At 49.5% G+C, this 2,500-nt stretch overlaps 1 non-coding gene across 1 annotated transcript in view; it reads right to left on the bottom strand.

Annotated features, from left to right (window-relative positions):
- LOC143472533 (small subunit ribosomal RNA) overlaps positions 1–1,206 on the bottom strand; it is a 1,808-nt gene extending 602 nt beyond the window's left edge. The window contains exon 1 of the ribosomal RNA XR_013119884.1: positions 1–1,206. This exon is cut by the window's left edge and continues 602 nt beyond it. This is a non-coding gene — a ribosomal RNA (small subunit ribosomal RNA).
- Positions 1,207–2,500: the final 1,294 nt, after the last annotated feature.

The following is a 2,500-nucleotide window of genomic DNA, read 5'->3' as shown; positions in this document are numbered from 1 at the left end:
TTCCCGTGTTGAGTCAAATTAAGCCGCAGGCTCCACTCCTGGTGGTGCCCTTCCGTCAATTCCTTTAAGTTTCAGCTTTGCAACCATACTTCCCCCGGAACCCAAAGACTTTGGTTTCCCGAAAGCTGCCGGAGAGGTCGTCAAAGTAACGCCCCCCGATCGCTAGTTGGCATCGTTTATAGTCAGAACTAGGACGGTATCTGATCGTCTTCGAACCTCTGACTTTCGCTCTTGATTAAAGAAAACATTCTTGGCAAATGCTTTCGCAGTTGTTCGTCTTGCGCCGATCCAAGAATTTCACCTCTAGCGGCACAGTACGAATGCCCCCGTCCGTCCCTCTTAATCATTACCTCGCGCTCCGAAAACCAACAAAATAGAACCGAGGTCCTATTCCATTATTCCATGCACCATTATTCAGGCGAACCGCCTGCTTTGAACACTCTAATTTTTTCAAAGTAAACGTTCCGGCCGCCGCCAACACTCAGTCAAGAGCACCGACGGTGAACCGAAGGTGAGGCCGGGCACGCCAGTACACGCCTTGCGACGGACCGACGGCCCGAGCCCAAAATCCAACTACGAGCTTTTTAACCGCAACAACTTAAATATACACTTTTGGAGCTGGAATTACCGCGGCTGCTGGCACCAGACTTGCCCTCCAATGGATACTCGTTAAAAGTTTTAGAGTGTACTCATTCCAATTACAGGGCCTCGTTAGAGTCCTGCATTGTTATTTTTCGTCACTACCTCCCCGCGTCGGGAATGGGTAATTTGCGCGCCTGCTGCCTTCCTTGGAAGTGGTAGCCGTTTCTCAGGCTCCCTCTCCGGAATCGAACCCTGATTCCCCGTCACCCGTAAGAACCTCGGTAGGCAGATACCGTACCGACGAAAGTTGATAGGGCAGACACTTGAATGATTTGTCGCCGGTGCAAGACCGTGCGATCCGCAAAGTTATCCAGAGTCACCAACGAGCACGGGCCGAGGCCCGGTCGGTTTTTGGTCTGATAAATGCACGCCTCCGTGAGTCGGCGCTTTTCGCATGTATTAGCTCTAGAATTACCACAGTTATCCAAGTAACACGTACGATCAAATGAACCATAACTGATTTAATGAGCCATTCGCAGTTTCACTGTACGAGAGCTCGTACTTACACTTGCATGGCTTAATCTTTGAGACAAGCATATGACTACTGGCAGGATCAACCAGGTAGCTATTCGCAGCAAACGAGGCTGCTGCGGGACGACGGGCGCCCCGCGTTTCTTTTCACACGTTCTCCGTGTACATCGCTACTCAAACACTACGCTCGCGGCTTGCACGAGCTCCGAAAACCGTCAATTCCGGACGCTGCCCGGCGATTCGAGTGCAATACTCGCGCCGAGGCACGCCGATAGCTTGCCACTGGATCCGACAGACCGCTCAAAACCCCGGCTAAGCATGGGCGACCGCGCGAACAGCATTACATCTGCCCATCGTGCCCGACGCCAACCGAGATCGATTCTGCTTCGATTCGCACTCGCGCGCGCATTCGCTCACACGACTGCCTGCTCCCTCATAGTAGTCACAGAATCCTGCATCGCCATGGTACCCCAGAACGGCCTCGGGATCGCGCGAGCTCGCGGCCGGATTTGGAGTTTGGGAAGGTGCGTGGCCGCTTGCCGTGGCCGCCGAACCGCGCCCCGGCCGGGCACTGCGCGCAACTCGAACGTTTGGACTCTGAAAATATTTCCCAACGTTTGGACTTTAACTTTTTGTCGAGACTTGAAAAAATTTCAGAGTCCAAACATCGACCCGCGGCAAAAACTTTTCCGAGGTCGAAAAATCCGCGCTCGGTCAAGAGAATATGCGCGGCCTGGGCGTTTGGACTCTAACATTTTTTGGAGTGGATGGGAAAAATTTTCAGAGTCCACAACACCGACCCGCGCGTGATGCTCTCCCGAGTTCGGAAAATCCGCGCCAGGTGAAAGCTATGCGCGCGACCTGGTCGTTTGGACTCTAAAAAATTTTCAAGTCTCATCACACCAACAAAAAGTTAAAGTCCAAACACCGACTCGCGGCTAAAGCTCTTCCGACTTGGGAAAATCCGCGGCGGGTGAGGGCTATCCGCGCGACCTGGGCGTTTGGACTTTAACATTTTTTTGGTGTGAATCGACTTGATAAAATTAATCTAATGCCATACAGTGTCAAAGTGCACAATTTTAATCGATATAATCATAACAATATATGTCATACAACAAAATCATCAAATGATCATCAAGCAGCATTGCAAAGCTACGTGAGTCAATGCAAGGCAATGACAACGTATTTATCAATTAAAGTTATTTAATTGTACAAAGTTATTGTTAAATTATAAAATAAAATTAAATTAAATGAAATTAAATTGAAGAGCTCAATTACGACAATGTAACAGAGTGTCATACAAAATATATTGAATCACACACGTCCAAACGCTAAAGAAATATATCAAATGCACTCACCTGCCAGTCACCGTTTTGGGTAACTCAGA

The sequence above is a fragment of the Clavelina lepadiformis genome, unplaced genomic scaffold (genome assembly GCF_947623445.1).
Source record: "Clavelina lepadiformis unplaced genomic scaffold, kaClaLepa1.1 scaffold_201, whole genome shotgun sequence".
In the NCBI taxonomy this organism is placed as follows: domain Eukaryota; kingdom Metazoa; phylum Chordata; class Ascidiacea; order Aplousobranchia; family Clavelinidae; genus Clavelina; species Clavelina lepadiformis.
Note: the sequence above shows the minus strand (reverse complement) of the source record. Positions and strands in the feature narration are given on the sequence as shown.